This window comes from Bos indicus, chromosome 18, assembly GCF_029378745.1.
Source record: "Bos indicus isolate NIAB-ARS_2022 breed Sahiwal x Tharparkar chromosome 18, NIAB-ARS_B.indTharparkar_mat_pri_1.0, whole genome shotgun sequence".
Lineage (NCBI taxonomy): Eukaryota > Metazoa > Chordata > Mammalia > Artiodactyla > Bovidae > Bos > Bos indicus.
In genome coordinates this window covers 48,244,507-48,257,624 of record NC_091777.1, presented here as the reverse complement: position 1 = coordinate 48,257,624, position 13,118 = coordinate 48,244,507, and the positions used below count along the sequence as shown (strand labels likewise).

The window sequence follows — 13,118 nt, the reverse complement described above, 5'->3', positions numbered from 1 at the left end:
AGACAATATATATTACAAATATAAGGCATGAAAGAGGAGATATCACTACAGACCCTACAGACATTAACAGGGTAAAGACTAATATGAACAACTCTATGCCCATAAATGTGACAAAACAGATAAAAAGGACAAATTCCTAGAAAGATCCAGAAAGGGAATAGTAATACTTATCAAATCTATTTTGCAGGATTTCAGTGGATCTTCTGGTCGACAAACAACAAATAAAACACTGTGACAAGAAATAGTCTTAACTGTTGCCCCAGAGTCAGGAAGTATATAGATGGCTCTTCAATTCTATGGATGGTACTGGCTATGGCTATGATGACCTGGATATCCTTTTGCCTCTACTAGAATGGCAGAGACCAGGGCTTGTTTGTATTTTCTCTTTATTATGGAAAATTTCAATCACTAAAGTAGAAGCATTATCATGAACCCCCAGATCCCTGTCACACCATCACTTAATTACAAACATCTTGCAAAAGCTGCTTCATCTATTTTTTCCTTTATTGAAATATTTTAAAATAAATCCCAGGCATCATGATGTCTTTGATATCAAAGGACCCTAAGTTCTTTGATACTCATCTTTAAAAAATAAAATTTTGCTATATAAAAATTTTCACAGCTAACAAAATAATAATCCCTTACTATTATCCAATACTCTATGCAAATTTCCCTGGTTGTCTCCAAAAGTGACCTTTTATGCTTAATTTGTTTGAATCAGAATTCAAACAAGGGCTACATACTGGATTTTATTGTTATACTTCCTAAAAAGTTGGCTTAAAGCTCAACAATCAAAAAACTAAGATCAAAGCATCTGGTCCTATCACTTCATGGCAAATAGATGGGGAAACAGTGACTGACTTTATTTTGGGGGGCTCCAAAATCACTGCAGATGGTGACTACAGTCATGAAATTAAAAGACGCTTACTCCTTAGATGGAAAGTTATGACCAACCTAGACAGCATATTAAAAAGCAGAGACATTACTTTGCCAACAAAGGTCTGTCTAGTCAAGGCTATGGTTTTTCCAGTAGTCATGTATGGATGTGAGAGTTGGACTATAAAGAAAGCTGAGCACTGAAGAATTGACGCTTTTGAACTGTGGTATTAGAGAAGGCTCTTGTGAGTCCCTTGGACTGCAAGGAGATCCAATAAGTCCATCCTAAAGGAGATCAGTCCTGAGTGTTCATTAGAAGTACTGATGTTAAAGCTGAAACTCCAATACTTTGGCCACCTGATGTGAAGAGCTGACTCATTTGAAAAGACCCTGATGCTGGGAAAGATTGAAGGCAGGAGGAGAAGGAGATGACAGAGGATGAGATGGTTGGATGGCATCACTGACTCAATGGAGATGAGTTTGAGTGAACTCCAGGAGTTGGTGATGGACATGGAGGTCTGGCATGCTATGGTCCAGGGGGTCTTGACTGAACGACTGAGCTGACCTGAACTGAAGACTCTTAATCTTAAATATTTACACTCCTCTCTCTCCAGTTTTTTTCACAGTATTGATTTGTTGAAGACACTGAATCAGTTATCCTTTAGGTTCCTCCCATGTAGTTTTCTAATTGAGCAGAGTTTTGCTAAATGAGATCCGGTTGTGCTTCAGGGGTGCATGAAACTTCTGAAATTAAATTACTATGTACAAGGTATTCCTCCACCACCTTGGAGTGGGAGCATTCTTCCAAATTTGTTCTTCTCCAGGTACTCTTTCTCAGTTCTGGTGTATCCTACAGATTGTTCTTATATCTTATAACAACTTTGGGGTCATTTTAAGACCTTTGGCTTTTACTCTGCATTTGATGGAAACCATAGGAGGGTTCTGAGGTCCAGTGGTTAGAACTCTGCACTTTCACTGCCGAGGCCAAGGGTTCAATCTTGGGTTGTAGAACTAACATCGTGCAAGCCGCACACATCTCGGCCAAAAAACCCTCATCAATTTTCATATTCAAAAAGCATCCTATGTGTGGAGAATAGATTGTGGTAAGGGAGTCAGAGGCTGGGGGCAGGAATGGAAACAGGGAGATTAATGACAAGGTTACTACAATTTGGAGGAAAGAGGGCAGTGAGTCTAAACCAGGGAGAAAGAGGCAGTAGAAGTGAGTATTGGGCAGTTTTGGACCCTTCTATAGGTAGAGCCACTGGAATTTGCTGACAGAATGGATGTGAACAGGACAGAAAGAAGGAGTCAAAGATGACCCCAAGGTTTGGGGCTTGACCAGTTGGAATGCTGGAGGCACCATCAAGTTAGTTGGGGAAGATTAACAAAGAGTTGGTACTAGGAAGATTAGGAGTTCATGAATTCAGTTTTGGAAGAATTGAGATTGCTGTGCATATGACACATTTAAGAGGAGATGTCCAGAAGGCAACTGGATATAAGTCTGGAGTTTAGGAGACAGGTTTGTAGTGGGGTCATAAGTTTGGCAATCACTGGTATATAGATGATATTTTAAAAAATCCAAGAGACTGGATGAAATGACCAAGGAAGTGGATGTGGATAAGGAAAGAGAAACAAGGATTGTAGCTTGAGGAGCTCTAACATTAAAAGGGCAGGGAGAAGTCAGCCTAGGAAACTGAGGAATGCTAATGAGTAGAAAGAAACATCAAGAAACCTCTGGTGTCACAGAAACTAAGTGAAGAAAGTGTACCAAGGAGGAAGGAGTGATCAAGTGTGTCAAGTGCTGCTAACAGGTCAAGCAGAAAATAATTGAAAGTCAGTGATTATATTTAGCAAGATGAAGATTATTAGTAACCCTGACAAGAGCAGTTTTGGTAGAGTAATGAGTGCAAAAGTCTGATTAGACTGCTTTAAAGACAACAAAAGAAATTGGAAGCGAAATATAGATATTTCGTGTGTGTGTGTGTTTCAAGGTAAGAGAATTGCTGGAGTCAAGAACTTGACAGAGAATTCCCTGGTGGTCCAATGGTTAGGACTTGGTGGCTTTCACTGCAGGCCAGGGTTCAATCCCTGGTGAGGGAACTAAGATCCCACAAGCCACTTGGCCAAAAAAAAAAAAAAGAGAGAGAGAGAGAAATTGATAAACAAAAAAAGGTGAGATTGGACTTCCCTGGTGGTCCAGTGGCTAAGATTCTGTGCTCCCAATGCAGGCGCCCTGGGTTTGCTCCCTGGTTAGGGAACTCGATTCCACATGCTGCAACTAAGACTTGGTGCAGCCAAATAAATTTAAAATTTTAAAATAAAAAAAGGGTGAGATCTAGTGCCCAAGTGGAGAGACTAGAGTTAGATCAAATCGTGGTTTAGTTGTGGGAGGAGCACTAGAGGAGCATTCATACACAGGCACAGATGTAGATTAGTAGGTAGGTGGGTGAGTCTGGAGATTCTCTTCTGATAGCTTACATTTTCCCAGTGAAGTGAGAAGCAGGGTTATTAGCTGAGGGAAAGGGAATGGGAGTATGTGTTTGAAAAGTTGGGTATGGCAGTGAATGGACTTAGGAAAAAAAAGTGCTGGGAAGCATTAAGAATGATTTAATACTGTATCCACTTATACCTAGAGATACTTAGAAGAGTCAAATTCATAGAGTCAGAAAGTACATTGGCAGATGCCAGCAGCTGGGGTAGGAGATGGGGTGGGGTGGGAAGGGGGAATCAGGAGTTAGTGTTTAATGGGGACAGAGTTTCAGTTTAGGAAGGTGAAAAATTGGGGAGATGGATGATGGTGAGAGCTGCACAACAATGTGAATGTACTTAGTGCCACTGAACTATACAGTTAAATATGGTTAAAATAGTATGTTTTATGTGACTTTGACCACAATAAAAAAAAAAATTTAATGATTTGAGTTTGGGTCGGGTCCAGTTGGACTACTTAAGGAGAGAGGTGACTCCGAGGGGCCTCCTGGGAAAGCTCCCTCTCTCCCCAGGGTCTCCAGAGAGCTGTAATTCCCTGGCCGTCTCCAAGAAACACAAGGAGCTACGCAAGCAGCACACTGGAACTAGTTTCCCAACATTGTGTAGGTTAGGGTTATGGTTCCCATCCGCTCCCAACACCGTCTTCACAGCTACCTACTTACCGCAGGCAACACTAGGCAGGTGGATTGGCCTGATGGCAAGGTAAACCCCAAGGAGCTTCCCCACGAGCATCCCCGGAGCTGCAGCCGCACCTTCCCACCCTCACCCCCCTCGCCGTCCTCTCCTTGCTCTCGTACGGCCTGGGTAAGACTGAAGTGAAAGGCGGAACCTAACGAAACTTGGGACGGATGGTACTGGAAACTGCATGATTCAGCAGCACACTGGAAAAATCCAAACTTCTACCCTTCACGTCCCCAGGAGACGGAGAAAGACTTGGCCTAAGGAGCGCTGCATAGACGCTGGGAAATGTCGTCCCGCCTCCGCGGCCCAAACCGGAGCAGTAGTTCACTCACCGTCGTGGGTGTTGTTCCAAGTCCCCTGCCTGGAGGGACGAAATCTCCCCCCCGCAACCACCCTTTCGGAGAAGGAAATGGCAACCCACTCCAGTGTTCTTGCCTGGAGAATCCCAGGGACGGCAGAGTCTGGTGGGCTGCCGTCTCTGGGGGTCGCACAGAGTCGGACACGACTGAAGCGACTTAGCAGCAGCAGCAGCAGCCACCCTTTCACGCGGGTCTCTCTGTCCCTCCCTTCTGGTCTCTCCGTACTGAAGAGCGGGAAAACCGCGAGACCCGTGGAGAAAAGAGGCAGAAGAGCGCGTGAGAGGCCAAGAAAGGGCGCCACCGAGCGGGAGAAGGCGAAGCAAGCCTCGAGAGGCTTCAGGTGTGGGAAGTGGGGCGTCGGGTGGGGCAGGGCCTTTGGGTGGGCGCCAGCGCACGTCACTCACATCTCCGCGCTAGTCTGAGCTCCGCCCCCCGTGCCCGCCCCCTTGCCCAGTGGGGCTGGCGGGCTTTCCCGCCAGAATGCTGTGGCCGCCCCTGCCGGACCAAGCCAGGCGGGGGCAAGGTCCTCGCAGAGCGCCGGGCGGACGCGGAAGGGAGCGTTGGTGGGACTCATACGCGCGTCCCTCCTCCCGACCAACCTGCACAGGGACGGAGCGGGGCCACTCTCTCAAGTTCGCCCTCCAGTGGCCGCCTTGCCTGTTTGCCTGTGAGGGGTAGCGCAGACAGAAGCCAGAGGAATGTTTGGATAATGTTGCTCTATCTCCCACCACTAGTGTTTTTATAAAAGGTTTTGCTCTGTGGCTTCATCTAGCCTGGTGGGGCTCGGGCGCAGGCATCGTACAAGGCGCGAGGAGCCCCTTTATAACCACAAAGGGAAAGCGGCCCCCGCGGCCGCTGATGCCCAGCCTCTGTCATAAAGGCCAGAGCCTCAAATGCGCATCCCCGCAGATCCGGTGACATGGCATAATAGCTAAGAACATGCCTGGACTCTGACTCTGGCTCTGCCACGTTCTAGCTGTGTGGCCGGACCAGGGCATCACCATACCTTACTATAGGGCTGCAGTCAGCGAATGAAAATGTGGGACCTCCAGTTAAGTTTGAATTTCAGTTAAAAGACGGACAATTTTTTTCTTTTCTTTCTTTCTTTCTTTTTTTTTTTTTTTTTAGCGCATGTCCCAAATACAGTTTATCTGAATTTCGAATTTAACTGGGAATCAAAGTATAATTGTATTTTATCTGGCAACCCTGATTTAAGGTATTATTGGAGCAGTGCATAAACAGTTCCTAAAATAGTGCCTGGCATATGTAAACATGCATTGAAGTTTATATAAAATGGCAAAGCTCCTCTAACTACATCACATCTCAACACATTAGCGTCTGTAGTCATCTGGCTGTGCTATCTGAAATGGTCACCCTTCGGAAAGCCATTCTGTCGAGCAAGTCCAGTTTACATGCCCTCTCCATCCTACTGCCATATTTTCAAAGGGCCAGATTCTCCCTGCTCCCAGTGCTCCTCAGACTCATGTGGGAATTTTGAGGTTCTTAACAGTGCTGGTGTTATGCCCACTGGACACAGTGTGTGTGGGGGGCGGGGGTTGGGAGATCTGAACCATTATGATGTTGGAGCTAGTGACAGTCTTTCTATAGGAAGCTGTGACACAGTCTGTCTCTTCTAGAATTAGGGGCATGTTATCTTCTGCGGAGGATAAAGGTGTATGAGCTAGGAGTGAATAAGGAGGGGATGGGAAACCTGTGACGGATGATGTTAGTAAAAATTTACCAACTTGGAGAATGTATATTGAGGGGCATTGAGGTATCTGAGCCACTTAATGAGCCACTGAGCTCATTAAGGTATCTGATATATGTGAGAGAAGACTTTGTTCAGTCTGAGGAACCTAAAGGGAAAAAAGAAGAAACTCAAGTGGCAGGACCTAGGATTATGCACGTAAGTCTATTTGATTCTCAATGTCATTTTTCATCCCCATTCTCCCTCAATCACAACATGCCCCTTCACTTCTCTCACAATAATAGCCTCCTGAATTTTACTGTATTTTTTTCTTTTATAAAATCTCTTGAATTTCAGTATCTCACTTTATTTTTTAAAGGTTTTCATAGGGAGAAAGAGAGGGGCATTTCTTCTTGAGTCCAAGAGGGCTTAAAGTGAAATGCCTCTCACTGCAAACCTAGTGAAATGGAGTGTTAACCTAGGAAATTTTTTTTTCCCCCTGCGAGGCTTTCAGTATCTTAGCTCCCCTACCAGAGATTGAACCCTGGGCCTATGCAGTGAAAGCATCGAGGCCTAACCACTGGACCACCAGGGAATTCCCTAGCCTAGGATTTGGATAGAAGTGTCAGACATGTTCCGTTTTTTTTTTTCAGCCAGAGCTCCAAGTCTTAAATTACCAGAGAAAGCTTGAGGGAGTCTCTGAGATTGTGGGAACCAACCCTCATTTCTCTTCATATCAGCTTGATGTAGCAGCCCATCCCCTCTTTCCTGTATTTGCACTCTCCCTCCTTTATGGCATTCCCCTCCTGACATTTGTTCAGTCGCTAAGTCCTGTGTGACTCTTTGTGACCCCATGGACTGCAGCACACTAGACGTCCCTGTTCTTCACCAACTCCCGGAGTCTGCTCAAACTCATGTCCATTGAGTCGATGATGCCATCCAACCATCTCATTCTCTGTTGCCCCCTTCTTCTTCTGCCCACAATCTTTCCCAGCATTTGGGTCTTTTCCAATGAGTCGGCTCTTCTCTTAAGCTGGCCAAAGTATCAGACCTTCAGCTTCAGCATCAGTCTTTCCAATGAATATTCAGGGTTTATTTCCATTAGGGTTGATTGGTTTGATCTCCTTGCTGTCCAAGGGACTATCAAGAGTCTACTCCAACACCATTTAACCATGTTTAATTATCTCATCTAAAACAATCCTTTTTTTAAAAACAGGGTATAGTTCTCTACAATGTTGTTTTAGTTTCTTCTGTACAAAGAAGTGAATCAGCTATATATATACATATATCCCCTCCCTTTGGACTTCCTTCATCCCCCCGCCCCCTGCCCCATCCCATCCATCTACACCACCACAGAGCAGTAAGCTGAGCTCCCTGTGCTATACAGCAAGTTCCCACTGTCTGTTTTATATATGGCAGTGTACATACACCAATCCCAATTTCCCAATTCCCCGGACTGCCGCATGTCCACATAGCCATTCCCTACATCTAGGTCTCTATTCTTGCCCTGCAAATTGGTTCACCTGTACCATTTAGGGACTAATCATTTGGTCTTCGGGCTTCCCGAGTGGCCCAATGGTAAAAGAATGCACCTGCCAACAAAGGAAATGCAGATTTGATCCCTGGGTTGGGAAGATCCCCTGGAGGAGGAAATGGCCATCCACTCCAGTATTCTTGCCTGGGAAATCCCATGGACAGAGGACCCGGCTGGGCTGCAGTCTATAGGGTCTCAAAGAGTCCGACGTGACTGAGTGACTGAGCACACAGGCATTTGGTCTTCCCATGCATGTCCTAGACAGACATATGCAGGATTTCGGAAGGTTTAAAGTTTCCTGATGGTAGGAACTGAAGTGAGGTAGTAAGAGAGGTTGCTAGGTGGGAGAGAAGTGCTTGGAACTGTAGGAATCCCTAAGGCAGTCCCCCTTAGTACTCTAATGGCAGCCAGGAACTCTTTGCTCCGGTCCTCAACAAGTACAGAAATTCAGAGAAGGTATTTCAGGACTTTTAGAGCAATTTGACAGGAATCATATCTATTGAATTTAATAATGAAAAATCTGGAGTTAAAAAAAAAATCTTTCCTTGACCCTATATACTCTTCTATTTCTCTCCCTCTCTCTCGATTTCTCTCCTCCTCCCTCTCTCCCCTTTATCTCCAAGCTTTTGAAAAGCTGCACTTAAGTTTCTTCAGTTCAGTTCAGTTCAGTCGCTCAGTCATGTCCGACTCTTTGCGACCCCATGAACCGCAGCACGCCAGGCCTCCCTGTCCATCACCAACTCCCAGAGTCCACCCAAACCCATGTCCATCATGTCGGTGATGTCATCCAACCGTCTCATCCTCTGTCATCTCCTTCTCCTCCTGACCTCAGTCTTTCCCAGCATCAGGGTCTTTTCAAATGAGTCAGCTCTCCGCAGCAGGTGGCCAAAGTTTTGGAGTTTCAGCTTCAACACCAGTCCCTCCAATGAACACCCAGGACTGGTCTCCTTTAGGATGGACTGGTTGCATCTCCTTGCAGTCCAAGGGACTCGCAAGAGTCTTCTCCAACACCACAGTTCAAAAGCATCAATTCTTCGGCCCTCAGCTTTCTTTATAGTACAACTCTCACATCCATACATGACCACCATAGCCTTAACTAGACAGACCTTTGTTGACAAAGTAATGTCTCTGCTTTTTAATATGCTGTCTAGGTTGGTCATAACTTCCTTCCAAGGAGCAAGTGTCTTTTAATTTCATGGCTGCAATCACCATCTGCAGTGATTTTGGAGCCCCAAAAAATAAAGTCAGCCACTGTTTCCCCATCTAAATGCCATGAAGTGATGGGACTGGATGCCATGATCTTAGTTTTCTGAATGTTGAGCTTTAAGCCAACTTTTTCACTCTCCTCTTTCACTTTCATCAAGAGGCTCTTTAGTTCTTCTTTACTTTCTGCCATAAGGGTGGTGTCATCTTCATATCTGAGGTTATTGATATTTCTCCCAGAAGTCTTGATTCCAACTTGTGCTTCCTCCAGCCCAGCGTTTCTTATGATGTACTCTTACTTTTCATTTACTCCTCAGCTCCCTCCAATCTGACTTCAAGAATCACTCTTCTGTGATACTGTTCTCATTAAAGATGTCAGTAGCATTTGCCAAATCCACTCTTAATTCATCTCACTTGACATCTCTGTTACAGTTGATCTACCTTCATGAAACTCTCCTCCTCTGGTTTCTGGGAGAACATCCTATCTTCCTATAGTTGTTCTTTCTCAGTGTGCTTCCCCAGTTATCTGCTTATCAAGTCCGCTCTCATGCTGCATATTCCCTTGTGGGCACACTCCTCTGGGTGCCTGGCTTCAGCTCTCCCTATGGGTTGATTATTTTCATATTTGTTTCAATCCAGACATTTTTCCTGATCTCCAGACCCACATATCCAGTTGTCTTCATTTAAATATTCCATAACCATCTCAACAAATCCAAAATCAAACTGATCTTTCCCCCATACCTGCTCTTACATCTTTAGTCCATCTGAATGCACCAAATTTCATTCACAGCCAACTCAGAAACCCAGGAACCATTATAGATTTCTCCTTTCCTGACTCTCCCCACCAACTAATTTTCAAGATCCATAGATTCTGCGTGTGTGCATGCTAAGTTCCTTCAGTCATGTCCGACTCTTTGCGACCCTATGGACCGTAGCCTGCCAGGCTCCTCTGTCCGTGGGGTTCTCCTGGCAAGAATACTGGAGTGGGTTGCCTCCAGGAGAAGCAATGCTCTCCTCCAGGGGATCTTCCTGACCCAGGGATAGAACCTTTGTCTCTTACATCTCGTGCATTGGCAGGCAGATTCTTTACCACTAGTGCCATCTGGGAAGCCCATAGTTTCTAACCCCTAATCTCCTATATTGCTCTCATAATTTGATTTTCCTTTCCCACTGCTCTAAATCAGATAATATATTATAAACTTGTTTTGAAGTATTTTTCTAACAACTACTCAAGATAAAAATTGAACTCCTGGGACTTCAGTGGTCCAGTGGTTAAGAATCTACCTGCCAGTGTAGGGGACACAGATTTGATCCCTGCTTCAGGAAGGTCCCACATGCAGTGGAACAACAAAGCCTGCGTGCTGCAACTACTGACCCTGAGCTCTGCAGCCCGTGCTCTGCAACAAGAGAAGCCACTGCAGTGAGAAGCCCACCCACCTCAGTGAAGAGTAGCCTTCACTCACCCCAACTAGAGAAAGCCTGGGTGTAGTAAGGAAGACCCAGCAGTCAAAAATGAATAAATTAAAAATTGAACTCCTTAGTTCGGCGCTTACTGTTGACTCCCACCCACCTAGCCACTTTTTTTTTTTTTTCCTTCTACTGCCCTCTTGAACTTTGTGCTGTAAGAATATTTAACTTCTGGGACTTCCTTGGTAGTCCAGTGGTTAAGAACTGCCTGCCAGTGCAGGCGACATGGGTTCGATCCCTGGTCTGGGAACTAAGATCCCATATGCCATGGGCGACTAAGTCTGTGGGCCGCAACTACTGAGTCCACTCACTGTAGAGCCTGTGCTGTGCAACAAGAGGAGCCAGTGCAATGAGAAGCCCACACACCACAGCTAGAGAGTAGCCCCTGCTCGCTGCAACCAGAAAAAGCCTACAAGTGGCAATGAAGACCCAGTGCAGCCCCCCCAAAATACACAATAAAATACATTTTAAAAATTAAAAAAAAAAGAGTAACTACTATGCAGTTTTGGGCACAAATTATACTTTCAGTGTCTGTGCCATACTCTCCTCCTGGAATGCATTATCTGTATGAGCAGCCCCCCTCATGCTCCTCTTGTGCTGAGAACCTATGTTTTCCCCCTAGAATCTTCTGTGGCATAGCATGCAGCTTCACATGCTCCATTACAGCAATTACTGAATTTTAACCACTTAAGTTCCTTGAGGACAGTGACTGCTTTTGATCTTAGGATAACCAGTGGATAGCAAAGTACATGTTATAAAGTAGAATGTCAATAAATAGTTGTTGATTATTTTGGAACTAGCTTTTTTTTTTTTTGGCTGATCAGTGCATGGCTTTCGGGATCTTAGTCCTTGACCAAGGACTGAACCCAGACCACGGCAGTGAAAGTGCCAAGTCCTAACTACAGGACTGCCAGGGAATTCCTTGTTTACAATTTAGATAAGCTGCAGGAAAGTATAAATAATAGAGCCAATACTCATAATCCCACAGCTCAGAATTTCACATTTGAAATTCATTATCATTAGTTTTTCGTGTCATTATCCAGTGTCCAGATGCTTTCATCCAGATATATAATATTTTAGAATAATACAGTATTTTCAAGTTTCATTCATTTTGCAGCATGTACCAGTACTCTCCTTCATGTGGATGAAAAAAAGAATTTAATTCATTCACCAGTGATGGACATTTAGATTGTTTATACTTTGGGGCTATTATGAATAATGCTACTATGAACACTTCTATACAAGTTTTTAAGTGAAGATTTTTTAAAATCTTTTTTCAATTGGAGGAAAATTGCTTAACAGTTGTATTGGTTTCTGTCATACAAAAAGCAAATCAGTCATGAAGATATTTTAAAAAAGATTTTTAGAGCACTTTCAGTTTTATAACAAAATTGGGAGGGAAGTACAGAGATTTTCCATATACTCCTTGCCTGCACATATGCATTACCTCTCCCTCAGTATCATCACTTACCAGCATGGTACTTTTTCACCAAGGATGAACCTACATTGATACAGTATAATCATCCAAGTCAATGCCTTATCACTCTTGGTGTGAATCTTACAGGTTTGGGCAAAAGTATATATATAAATATATTTGGCATCACCAACCTGATGGACATGAGTTTGAGCAGGCTCTGGGAGTTGGTGATGGACAGGGAAGCCTGGTGTGCTACAGTCCACAGGGTCGCAAAGAGTCAGCACGACTGAGCGACTCAACTGAACTGATAATGATATATATCCATCACTTTAATATCATAGAGTATTTTTAAAAAATATTTATTTATTGGGGCTTCTCTGATAGCTCAGTTGGTAAAGAATCCGCCTGCAATGCAGGAGACTCCATTTTGATTCCTGGGTCAGGAAGATCCACCAGAGAAGGGATAGGCTATCCACTCCAGTATTCTTGGGCTTCCCTTGTGGCTCACTTGATAAAGAACCCACTTGCAATGTGGGCAGACCTGGGTTCAATCTCTGGGTTGGGAAGAGAAAAGGATACCCATTCCAGTATTCTAGCCTGGAGAATTCACACAGAGTCAGATATGACTGAGCAAATTTCACTTTTCACTTTCTTTCATTTATTTACTTGGCTGCTCTGGGGCTTAGTTGTGGGATCTTTAGTTGTGGCATGTGGGATGTAGCTCTCTGATCAGGGATCAAACCTGGGCCCCCTGAATTGGGAGATTAGAGTCTTAGCCACTGGACTACTAGGGAAGTCCCATCACAGAGTGTTTTTAATGCCATAAAAATCGTCTCTGAGAGACTTCCCTGGTGGTTCAGTGGTTAAGACTTCACCTTCCAGTGTAAGGGGTATGGGTTCAAGCCCTGGTCAGGGAGCTTGAAACAAAATAAAACAAAATAAAAAACCAGAAGAAAAATTCTCTCTGCTCTGTCTATTCATCTCTGAATTCATCCCATCCAACCCTGACAACTAATCTTTTTATTGTTTTACCTTTCCAAGAATGTCATATAGTTGGAATTTTACAGTATGTCACCTTTTCAGATTGGCTTCCTTCACTTAATAATAAGCATTTAATGTTCCTCCATGTCCTCTCATGTCTTAATAGCTCACTTCTTTTTAGAACTGAATAATGTTCCATTGTCTAGAGGTACTGCAATTTATTTATTCACTTACCTATCAAGGATGGCCTTCCAAGTTTTGACAATTTGATTCCAATTTCTCCACATCCTTGCCAACCCTTGTTACTTTCCATTTTTAAAAAGTATAGCCATTGTAGTGGATATTTGGTGGTATCTTGTTGTTTTGATCTGCATTTCTTTAAAGACTCATGATGTTAAGCATCTTTTCTTGTGGGTATTAGCCATT

The 13,118-nt window shown here is 44.1% G+C and overlaps 1 protein-coding gene across 1 annotated transcript in view; it reads left to right on the top strand.

The window, feature by feature from the left end:
- The first annotated feature begins 5,144 nt into the window (after positions 1 to 5,144).
- Positions 5,145 to 13,118, top strand: part of LOC109571708 (WD repeat-containing protein 87-like) — a 34,676-nt gene continuing 26,702 nt past the window's right edge. The window contains exon 1 of the mRNA XM_070770212.1: positions 5,145 to 6,309. The gene's annotated coding sequence lies outside the window, so the exon portion shown is untranslated. The remainder of the gene's footprint in view (positions 6,310 to 13,118) is intronic.